The 12,285-nt window shown below is 34.9% G+C and overlaps 1 long non-coding RNA gene across 1 annotated transcript; it reads right to left on the bottom strand.

The window, feature by feature from the left end:
- Window positions 1-942: 942 nt before the first annotated feature.
- Window positions 943-2,087, bottom strand: LOC120209894. The gene is made up of 2 exons (XR_005524450.1): window positions 2,004-2,087; window positions 943-1,041 (listed from the first exon to the last, which is right to left on the bottom strand). It is a non-coding gene; the product is annotated as an uncharacterized LOC120209894 (long non-coding RNA).
- Between the last annotated feature and the right edge of the window lie 10,198 nt (window positions 2,088-12,285).

Raw genomic sequence — 12,285 nt, 5'->3', positions numbered from 1 at the left:
CTTTATTCTTATTCTTTGCTTTTTACCTACGCGTGAAAATCATCACACGCTAAGTATAAACTTAGTGAGGCAATTAAAACATTTAACAGTGCAATACAATTCATGCATGATTTTCAATGTCAAAAATTGGGTTTCCATAAAATCATTTTACCATGATCAAAATAATATAAAATCTCTTACTATTTATCCCATAAGCTCGTAAGCTTATTTTACCAAAATACTTATCGTTTAAAATTCCATAAGCTCGTAAGCTTATATTTTTTTCCAATATACTTACCATTTAAATTCCATAAGCTCGTAAGCTTATTTTACCCATATACTTGCCATTATTCCAAAAGCTCGTAAGCTTATTTGTATGCTTACCATTTATTAAGCAATAAACCATAAACCATAGCCTATAGCCCAATATACAACCCTGAGGACCCTGGGTACACGAGTCAAATATAAGCACCGTAGTGCTATCCCGAATATGACACATAAGGTCGTGCCCACCATCTGTACTAGGTATCCTTAAGTACAGTCCCGAATATGACACATAAGGTCGTGCCCACCATATACACTAGGTATCCTTTAGTGTATTCCCGAATATGCAGACTGCTGCTGGACTCTATGGCATGCCAACTATACCCTGTCCCTCAATAACTGACTTGGGCATGCAGTCTATTTTATTTGATCCATCCATGGCAAAGTATATTATCAATATTTAACAATGGGGCAGTTCATACCCGAAATAACATTCATGGTAAAAATCATATATGTTCAAGATAACATCATATGCAAAAATCAGTGATCAATGCATTTTAATTTCATCCTTTGACATATCAATGTCAATTTATAAAAAATGATATGAAATCATGCCAATATAAACAAGGTCGACTTATCGCAAGTCTTCCTTATGATGTATAAAACATCCATGTATAATTTCATGCATGTATTGCACTCACCTTGACACTTTATGTCTTTCAAAATATATGAGCCTCACTATTGCCCACCATAAGCCATTTTATATTTGATTTGCCTCAAATACAAATCGATCATAATCTGAATAATTCACAATTATATAACAATACATATGTTAGTATTGTACTAACATAAACATATCCCAAAATAACTACATAATATTTTTGATACTCATTATCAAACAAAATACTCAACTCTTATAATTCCTTTAAACATTGGAACCAACTTTTCCAATTTACACAAAATGGTCCTTCACCATTTTACCACTTAAATTCTTTAATACCAATAATTCCAACATTGAAATTATTTCACAACTAACACTCATTTCAATTCTCAAACAACAATTTCCAGCATAGTATATCAATTAGACTACACTTACACAACAACCCATCAATTTTCCAGAATTCAGACAATTCGTACTACCTTTAAAGAATCATTAAACTGTATTGATACACACACTGGAATTTAATTCCGTTTCTTCCATTGCAAACTAGACTCGAATAAGAATCTATTCATATAAAGAACTCCTTCTAATTCATTCTGTACAATTTATGGTGAATTTTCAAAGTTCACCAACAGAATCTGTTTTGTACAGAATTCTGCTGTCCGAATTTTCTGACCTTACTTCGGTTAAAAATTCATATCTATTTGTATACAACTTGAAATTGATCCCCGTTTGTTTAAAACGAAACTAGATCCATATATGAACATAATATATAAAAATAACCTCCAAATTATTTTTATATATTTTCTGGTGAATTTTTGAACCTACTGTAATTCTCAAAATCAAAACTGTTTTTCTTTAACCTCATCCTTATGTTCTTCAATTCTTACAACCAATTCCATAAAATCACTTAACTCTTCAAAACCCATAAAACACAAGAATCAACACCCCCTTCATCAACTCAAGATAAACTTGAACATGAAACCCTAGTAATATTCATGTCAAAATGTAGAGAATTAAGCATAGAACATTTTTCCTAATCACACCCAAGTCTAGTTCTTAACAAGATTGCTTCAAAAATCAAAACAAAGAGACTCACCTTTCAAGCTTGGAGCAGCCGGCCCCTGGAGAAGAAGAAGCTGAATTGATCCCCCAATTATGCTATTCTCATGATATAATTAAGTCCACCACATGTTTAATATAATATGATAATGGAATATTTTATTCCATTCAATATGAAATTCCATTATTGCCCTTAATGAATTTCCATAATTACCATCAAACCAAGCCATCTGATTATTACCACATTTCAAAGTCAAATATAATTTATTTTGTCTTTGACTTCCGAAATTCACCTTGAATTTTCAAATCTTGCATTATAGTCACTAAATTCCACTGTTTCGGTTAAATCTGAAAATTTGCACACTTCCAGACCAAATTTCTCTGATCCAAAATATTAAAATAATATTTCCAACCATTTTATAACATCCTTCAAATTTTTTGTAGAATTCCAATTCGATCGGAATTTACCGATTCCTTACCGGCTTTAACCCTTTCTTTACTAAATTCTAAATCCAACAATATGATTTGCATAAAACTCCAATCTCAAGAGTAAACCATATATTTATGGAATAAAATTCTTTTTAGGAAATTATCACTTAATTCCCTAAACGTTTTCCCAATTTTCTACTTTGACCATCAAACTTTCCAAATTCTCATTGTGGTTATTGTTTGAATTTTTGGGGTATTACATTAACTAATTGATTTTTTTTATTTTCGTGGTTTTCAATTTGAACAGGTTTTGGAAATTATGAGAGTGTTATTTTTGTCGTGTTTTTAAAGGTTTGTGAGTTTCTCCTCACACACAACACGTACATTTACATATCATAAGCTCACTTACGAGCTTTGTCCCTTTTTAAGTTGAGGTGAAAGCTTAGCCTACGTGAGATAAATTATTTCTCCGCATAGACATAAGAGAATGTATCCTCTCGAATTGAACTTGATTCGCACGAGCCTTTAATGGGCCAGGATTGAGGGTTTGGTAGCCTAAGGAGGCACCAACATGGACAATTCGAGTACCTTTTTTTAGAACCCAACACAACATATAGTGAGCCCTAGCAATCCATCCTGATAAAATTCATGTCGAACCTATGTCTGTCAGTAGGTGCCCAAAATAAGTGTACACAAAGGAGAAATGACTCTAAACCTCTTCTCTTTACCTGCATTATTTTTTATTTTCTTTATATTTGCTTGATATTTGAATTATTTTATAATGTCACATTTTTTATGTTTGATTTTTTTATTTATTATTGTTTGGCATTGCATGATCATCATAAATAAAAGAAAGGTGTTGATTAACCAAGTAATCATCATAGTAGAAGAGCGACCATTAAAATGGAAAAGAGTTTTCATAATAAGGAAGAACCCAATCCTATTGTCCGAGTTTAGTCTGAAGAAAGCACAAAGGGAAAAAAGGAGATAGTTTGCATGGGGATTACGTATCACAAAACGCATTCGTAGATTGATCTCTCTTGTAAAGATGAAAACTCTTTTGGACGAATGGAACTCTTTCTAAGAATGATTACTTTTGGAAATCGATAACTTTTGCATTTACATTCTGCACTGCATTTATTTAAACATTTTCACATTTTTTGCATCTGCGTTTGCATATTCGGATTCTGCATGGCATTCATTGAAGCATTTTTTTACATGCATTAATCATGGAATCATGGGTTTATCTCGTGGAGGGCTATAAGGAAGTGTTTCTAGCTGTGTAACTATATTCGCACAGTACTGAGAATGGAAGCCAAATTTGAGAAGCTGAAGAAAGAGCTGGAAGAGAGTTTGCAAAAGATGAAAGCAGAGTGGGAAGTTAAAATAGAGTAGGCGCAAAAGGCCACCATGGATCGTATCTTGCAAAACAAAGATGACTTGGTTAATCAAATTGTTGCCAAACTGACTAGACTCAACCAAGAAAAAAGGCAAAGAGAAGATTTCCTCGACTAGAGGAACCTCCGAATGTATGATAGCACATGCTAGTCCCCAAATACTCATTTCACCCCACAAGCTTCCAAGTCACCAAGTAGGCTTCTCAGCTACTAAAGCTCGTACAACTGTGATAAGTCATCAGGGTAATTCTACTAATCACAACATGCCAAATCCTGATAAGATGAGAATAGCCAATAACGAGATCCCAGAGAATTTGAAATAGTGGTGCAGAGAGATATTTTAGGGAATGAGAGGACAGAGCTCTCACAACGGAATGGATGCAACAGAACTAGTACTAGTTCCCGACTTAGTGTTCCCGCCCAAATTCAAGATGTCCAACTTTGAAAAGTACAGTGGAACCAGTTGCCCCAATGCATATCTCACGATGTTTATCCGAAGGTTGACTAGATACACCAACAATGATCGGATATTGATCCATTTTTTTCAAGACAACCTGACTGGACCCACTTCTAGGTGGTATAACCAATTGATTCATACTCAAATCCGCTCTTGGAAGGATTTGGCTAGTGCTTTTCTGGGCCAATACAAATACATGACTGATATGGCCCCTGATCGAACAACGCTGCAAAATATATAAATCAGGAATGATGAGAGCTTTCGACAATATGCTCAACGATGGAGGGATGTTACATCTCAAGTGTATCCATCGATGACTGAAAGAGAGTTCATCACTCTATTCATTGATACATTGAAGTCTCCATATATTAACTACATGATAGGAGCTGCCACCAAGAGTTTCTCTGACATCGTCATGTATGGAGAAATGATTGAAAGAGCTGTAAAGAATGGCCAGATAAGAAGCACTAGCAGTAATGACATTGAGGAAAGAGCTGAGATTAACATTGTGGGATATTATCTAGCTAGTATGGGGACCAAACCTCATAATGTATTCCATGAAAGGACTCGTATCGATCCAATCCCAATGACATATGAGGAATTGCTCCTAACGCTAGTTGAGAAGAACCTTGTGACTCTAGTTCAATCTAAACCAAAAGAGGCCCCATATCCTGAAGGCCATGATATTAAAACCATATGCAACTATCATATTGGGAGCTTGGGGCATACCACTGAGAATTGTAGGACATTGAAGCGCAAGATCCAAGATCTAATCGATTCAGGGGCATTGACGTTCAATGCGTGATTGGGCATTATGATCTGGAGTCGACTGGGGCATCAGTCAGAAGTTTTTTGTTGCATTCTCATGCATGTCATCTTATTTGAACTTGTTTTTCTTTTGTACTTATTATGTTTAAATGTTTGTAAGTCACTTGACGTTCGAACATTTTTAATAAAATGCTTCATTCTTAGGAAATGAGAAATGAGCAAATTTTAATCTTGAATTCTTTGAATATCATTTTAATTAAAAGCTTTTTAATAATTGAGAGTGTAAATCTTTGACAAATGACAAGATTGAACCCCAGCAAAACAAGGACCCCTTGATCCTAATCCAAATTTACATCTGAATACATATAATTTCTCTTGAAGGAACCAAGCTAACTATTTCCTCGCATGTACAGTCAATCATATTGGCAGTCAGGTATGTGTTAGGAGTTGACAACATGGGGCAACTGGCACATGAGATTGCAAAACTAGTTGGTTTCTACTTCTATTAATGAAGTTCAATGATGATCATGATCTTCTCAAATGGAATGGTCAAGTAGGCAAATCTAGTTTAGGTCAGTTGCTTGAGAATTGAACTCTAACTGTGAGATTTTCTGACATTCACTAAACACGTGGACTATAACAGGTTCTTCTTGACAAGCTTAAAAAATGGAATTCGTATACCCAATATATATATATATATATATATATATATATAATAAAGCTGAGCTATTCCACTAAAGCAATTGGTTATAAAGGAAACTCGAAAGCCCTTGCGTTATAAATAGATTACATTCAAACCATGACATTGATTGGGTACTTGGAAATTCGGTGTTTACTCCACTGTGGTTGTCAAGTTGAAGACTTTGTGACGACATGAATCCTTCAGCTAGCCAAACAAAGGAAATTATAATATATATGTACAATAAAGCTAAATTTAGCTAGCCAAACAATGGCAAATTAAAACAAATTTACCGAAAAATGAGTTTCGGTGAATATGGACTAAGGAAGTTGAGGAACACCTGTTATAATCGATATCACACAAGCACTCAGAAATCTCATTTTTATACCGATATTTCTGCACTACCTTAACTAAAGGAGTCTACGAAGCTTGAACAAATGGAAGATTTCAGAGAACTAAAACAAAAGTATTCTAAAGAGTCTAGCAATTGACTATGCTAGTTACGATATTTTGTCCGCCTCTGATCAAAATGCCAAGCTAGGAAAGAGGGACATGTCATAAAAAAAAAAGATGAATCGATGAAATAAACTTTAGAATTTAGGTAGCCCACCTCTAAACCAACTTTCGATCTTGATATTTGTCAAAGATTTGCAGCGATCAAAGATTAAAAGAGCAGTTGATTCTTTTGATATCCAATGAACTCCTGTTTTATGATTTGTTTCAATTATGAAACCTAGAAGGAGGCAATATTTTTCAAAATTATTTCGATATTTTTCAAAATTTTGAAAATTCAAAAGAAGGAAAACATTTTCAAACAAGATAATCTCTCTGGAGGCATATATTGGAATTCAACGAATATCTCTCAGAAGTTTATGATCAAAGCTGGGGCAAGGGAAGCCAAATTTTTAGGGCAAAATTTGATTGGGCAAGGAAAACAAATTGTCTCAGGTCGAGGTTTGCAAGAGTACACACTGGTGGAAATGAAGACAATTGAATCAGGGATAGAATGAAGACTGCTCATTCAATCATTCCCATCTAGAAAACATACATAAACATACATATACATACATACATGTTACATGAGTTTGCATCTTTGGATCAAACATTCATCATGTACATTAAAGACATTTTTTCCTTTCTTAAGGACAAACTCGATAATTCACCAAATCAATCACATCAAATAAACTTCATCATGACATCTATCTTAAACATCCAAGATAATCAGTCATAAATACATCATTTAGATCTTTTAGGAAATAAAAGCTAAAAAATGACCAGATGTCTTCAACCTGAAAGAACAATTCCATTCACATATTTGACTTCCTGAAATCAACAATCAGATCTTGTGAAGACATTTCCTTAACATGCAGGAGTGGGTAGTCTATACTCACTTGAGATCATTTCTCTCAAAAAAAATTCTTTATCGCTTGAGACATTTTTCCACAAATTTTGAAATTTTAGAAACAAATTTTGTCTCACTTGAGATGGTTTTATAAAAACAAATTTTGTCTCGCTTGAGATAATTTCTCTAAAAACAAATTTTGTCTCGCTTGAGACATTTTTCCTTTGAGATAAAAATTTTGAATTTGCTTCACTTGAAACGAAATTAATGTCAATTGAGATTGTTTTTCTCAAAACAAACTTTGTCTCACTTGAGACAGTCTTCCTTAAGACACGAACATTTAAGATTGTTTTTAAAAAAATAGATTCGTCTCGTTTGAGACAGTTTTACCTCAAAACACCAAATTTGGAAATTATTTCTATTGAAAAATAAAACATTGAAATTGTTTCCCTTAAAACAAGTTTTGTCTCTTTTGAGACAATTTCTCTTGAAATAAAAAAATCTTTGAGTTTGTTTCCCTTGAAACAAAATTGTGTGTCCTTTGAGACAGTTTCTATTGAAAGACAAATCTTTGAGTCTTTTCTCTTAAAACAAAAATTTTTATCTCTTGAGATAGTTTCTCTTGAAACAATCATCCTTGAGTCTGTTTCCCTTGAACAAAACTTTGTATCTCTTGAGACATTATCCCTAAAGATGGCCTACCGTCCTCATCACGTAGGAACCGTGTCATCCCCCCGGCCAGACCTTCTCATCATTTAGGAGTCGTGTCAACCCTTAGATAACCAGCCGTCATCATCACATAGGAACCGTGTTATCATCCTAAAGATGGCATGCCGTCCTCATCGCATATGAACCATGCCATCCCCTGACCAGACCTCCTTATCACGTAGGGGTCGTATCACCCCTAGATAATCAGCCGTCCACATCGCGTAGGAACCATGTTATCACCATTCCCTAAATATGATCAACCATCCTCATCACGTAAGAATCATGTCATCCACCGACCAGACCTCTTCATCACGTAGGAGCCGTATCACCCTTAGATAATTTTCCGTCCTCGTCACGTAGAAACTGTGTTATCATCCTTAAAGATGGCTTCCCGTCATCATCACGTAAGAACCGTGTCATCCACCGACTAGATCTCCTTATCACGAAGGGTCCATGTCACCCTTAGATAACGTGTTATCCTCGTCACGTAGGAATCGTATTATCAACCCTTAGATAACCTTTCGTCCTCATCACGTAGGAGTCGTGTCATCCATCGACCAAACCTCTTCATCACGTAGGAGTCGTGTCACCCTTTGATAACCTAACATCCTCATTACGTAGGAACCATGTTATCATCCCTAAAGATGGCCTGCCATTCTCATCATGTAGGAACCGTGTCATCCATCGACTAGACCTTCTCATCACGTAGGATCCGTGTCACCCTTAGATAACCTACCGTCCTCATCACGTAGGAACCGTGTTATCAACCCTTAGATAACCTGTCGTCCTCATCACGTAGGAACCATGTTATCATCCCTTAGATAACCTACCGTCCTCATCACGTAGGAACCGTGTTATTATCCCTAAATATGGCATATCATCCTTATTACGTAGGAACCGTGTCATCCATCGACCATATCTCCTCATCACGTAGGAGCCGTGTCACCCTTAGACGACCCAAACTCTTCATAACGTAAGAGCACTGTCGCCCCAACCACAACATATCCAAGTTCAAAACCAAAGAGAACCAGACAAAAACTTGTTGTGTTTTTGTCTTTGCCCTATTCTTGTTAACATATGAATGTGCAAAGAGGGGCAGCTGTAGACACCCGTTTTTGTCTGTGTTTTTGTTTTTGTTTTTTAATATTATTATTATTATTATTATTAGTATTATTAATATAAAATAGTACATTTTTACAGACTCAAAGGCTCAACCTTTTACAAGTCAACCAGGAGCCCAGACAACCAACCCAACAGAGCAAACCCAAAGACCAATTGGACCCAACCCGACCTAAAGGAAACCGATCCAGGCCCAATACTCAGCAACCCATATACAAGCTGACCCGATCCAACCCAAAGTCATTCACCAGATTTGACCTGACCCATTTAGGACCCTAAACCTATCTACTATTATCGCCAATCCCTGCCGCCACCATCGATGTCCCCGCTGCCATCGACAATTCTGATCACACAATGACACTCATCTATCCTACAGTGACTGAATCAATTATAGTCCATCAATATTAAAATAAAAGCAAATTTATTATCAACCACCAAAGGAGAAAGGAAAATAAAAAAGAGAGAAAAGGGGGAATAGAGGGAGAAAACCCATTTTCGGGAGAAGAAAGAAAAAAAGGGGGAGAAAAACCAGAATAGGGGATTCGGTGAAAGGAAAAAAGAGAAAATAAGAAAGGAAGAGGGGATTTGAAAAAAAGATACCCAGTGAGATTTTCGAACGAACCAAGAAAGAAAAGAAACAAAAAAAGAACTTACCTTTGAGGGAGATTTTGTCCACCTTTGCTTCATCGAAGTGGTAGCACGTAGACGTCGAAGGTATATCTTTTACCTTTTGGGTTTGGGGTATTGTGTTCAGATTTATGTATATGAAGGGGTTGGGTTTAAGGGATTGGTTGTAAAGGTTGAGTTTAAGAGGCCATCATTGAGTTTGTAACCCCGTGGCCACCGATTTACGGTAGCTAGGGCTTCGGTTTGTTTTAATCAGTGGTGAGTAACAAAGGAAGAGATGGAGAGCATGGAGAACGATTGGGGGCTTTGAAAGTCGTTTTGGCCAAAAGGGTTTCTGCGTGTTTTTAAGAAATAGTATATTAACAATTTCAGTCCTTCGTCTTTTATAAACTCACCCATGTGTTATGAGCTTTAGGGTTTAAGAGCAACATTAGTCCTCGTTATTTTATAACATCACACGCGTGCTTTCAAAGTTTGGGGTTAAATCACAGTTTCAATCCTTTCTCATTTGTACTATCTCATTTTAATTATTAATGAATTTCTGTGTTATTTCATTTTAAGCTTATATTTTGCATCGTTTATATTTAAGTCACTAGTATATTTATTATGTAATATTTGTTAATATTTGAATATGTTCCTATGTTTTCTGATTCTTTTATTTTAGTCACTATTTAATAAATACATTTTAGGGTTAATTATTATTTTCACCTTTATGTTTCTGTTTTGTTTCATTTTAATCCGTAATATTATTTATGGTTATTTTAGTTTCTAGTACTTGTATGTTTTAATTTATGTGATATTGGCTCTGGTTTATTGGTATTTATTGTTTAGTCTTTCAAGTTGTTATTAGTGCTAAATTGGTCCCTGATTTATTTTCATTTTTTGTATTATTACTTTAACCTTGTTTCTTTAATCGTCATGGTTTTAATATACAAAAATAAAAAGAAATTTTAATGTGAGGGAAATCTACGAAGATATCTCACAACTAAAGGGAATGTATCTTTTCAAGGATTTTTCGCATAAATGTTTGTTTTATATTCGATAATTTTCTTGGATCCACGTTTATTTATTTCGAGTATTTTTCACTGCTTTTCACTTTTATTTCGTTTTATTTTATGTTATTTTAACTTTACGAAAATTGCAAAATAATGTCTTTTGTGAAGGGAATCTATGAGAAAGTCTCCTAACTGTAAAGGAAGTATTTTCCCGAAGATTGTTCACACAAAAGAGCATTAATTATCCTAAAATTAACACTTTTTGAATAAAGTTAAATGAATAAAGGGATCGTAATTTAAATATATTTTCGAGTTTGTAATTCCAAATATTAACAACATATAATCGTTTAGGTACCAAAATTTGGGCATTGTGGGTGTACTAACCCTTCCCCACACGTAATCGACTCTCGAACTCTTAAAAACGAATCTTTGATAAAACGCATACTGTTTTTTGACGTTTAAGGTTTCCAACCTACCTAACTTAATGGTTGGTGACGACTCTAAAATCAAATTGTTTTAAAAATCACATTTCTTCGCCTTTCCCCGAAAAATAAATTTTTTTAAAGTCTAATGGATCCCCGAGGGAGATGTTATGACATTTTCATTTCAATTCGGATTTGATGAATGGATTTTTAAACCCAAACACAAATAATGTTTATAATAGGTAATTTTAATTATCTTTTAGCATAAATAAATTTGGTGGCACAAAAACATTTAAGGTATGAACAAATTAATTTTAAGGTGAGCACATATATAAAGAATAATACTTAATAAACTAATTTTAAATTTGAAGGCATGTGCCCACCCGAAAAACCTACAACTCGGTCACTGCTTGTAACTTGTTTTAAGATGAGCCATGTTTGTCATTGAATTCATGGAAGGCCCTCCACTCATCTCTCCCCAATTCACTCTTTTCCCTTCATAAATCATCCTTCATCCCACCACTTAATCATTAAAATAGTAAAAAGAAAAGTCCTTCAGAATAACACCCTCTCCTCTCTTCTCCATACTCTGAAAGAAAGAGAAAGCGACACCCAAAAGAGATATAAGTGCTATGGCTCTGTTAACAAGTCAGGGTCAGGTTTCTCTGCCAGTGCGGGTGCGGGTGGCTGCAGCATGGATAGTAAGACATGCACCGCTACCTGTTAGGAGGGTCATGGAAAATATATAAGTACCAGTTTTTTTTCTTCTCAATTTTCTTTTTATCGCTCTCGTAATCCTATTCAATTCGATGTCGTAGAAAAGAAACATTCTTCATTCAAAAAGCAATTTACATGGATCTCCTTCTCTGCATGAGTAAAAGACTCAGGTTGATTCAGAAGTGACACTAAAGAGAGAAAATAAAATCATTCGTGACCTTATCATAAGCGTAAAGCTTAATTTCTTGTTGTTTATGGCTGCAATAATATTCTTGGTCCTGAGTGAAACATCCTGCTATGCAGTTTTGATGTGCTAAGACATGAATTCCTATGAATCCACTTCACTTTTCATTTTGATGGTAAGTAGACTATGACCTCTAATTTTCCAACCTGCCCCAAACTCACATCACCATGTTCGCCTCCATGTCTACCTTTCGTTCTTGCATATTAGGCGGAGTCCATGTCTATATTAAAATGTTAAAATTTTCAAACATATAGGAATTAAAATTAATCTTTTTTTATAATAGAAACTAAAATGAGTTCTTAAGGTATAGTACATAATTGTAATCGACTTTTTTTTGTCCTCCCGACCCGATTCCAAGGCTTCAGCCTGCCTATATCACTATGGTATAGGATGGTCTTTAACCAAACTATATCAC

The sequence above is a fragment of the Hibiscus syriacus genome, unplaced genomic scaffold, assembly GCF_006381635.1.
Source record: "Hibiscus syriacus cultivar Baekdansim isolate YM2019G1 unplaced genomic scaffold, ASM638163v2 tig00020682_pilon, whole genome shotgun sequence".
NCBI classification, from domain to species: domain Eukaryota; kingdom Viridiplantae; phylum Streptophyta; class Magnoliopsida; order Malvales; family Malvaceae; genus Hibiscus; species Hibiscus syriacus.
Note: the sequence above shows the minus strand (reverse complement) of the source record. Positions and strands in the feature narration are given on the sequence as shown.